General features: G+C 34.2%; 1 protein-coding gene across 1 annotated transcript in view; it reads right to left on the bottom strand.

Moving 5' to 3' along the window:
* The window catches only part of LOC119587745 (nephrin-like), a gene marked incomplete at both ends in the record, with an annotated part of 138,820 nt that overhangs the window by 28,181 nt on the left and 110,420 nt on the right, over nucleotides 1–219 (bottom strand).

Genomic DNA, 219 nt, shown 5'->3' with positions numbered 1-219 from the left:
ACGCGCACTGCTTACAAGAACGCATCGTGATACACGGATGTCATACTGCATTTACTAAATCATATTTAATTTCAGCTGTGATATGATATATCAGTATATACAGAGCAAGACGTGAAAAAATTATGGTAATTCACTTGAGCATCCATTAGCAACAGCTATGAAAGAGAATGAGAAATTTAGGGAATTAGAAAAAATAAGTTTGGTTGAATGATCCATCAG

Source organism: Penaeus monodon, chromosome 23 (assembly GCF_015228065.2).
Source record: "Penaeus monodon isolate SGIC_2016 chromosome 23, NSTDA_Pmon_1, whole genome shotgun sequence".
NCBI lineage: Eukaryota > Metazoa > Arthropoda > Malacostraca > Decapoda > Penaeidae > Penaeus > Penaeus monodon.
The sequence above is the reverse complement of the archived record's forward strand: the minus strand, read 5'-3'. Positions and strand labels throughout refer to the sequence as shown.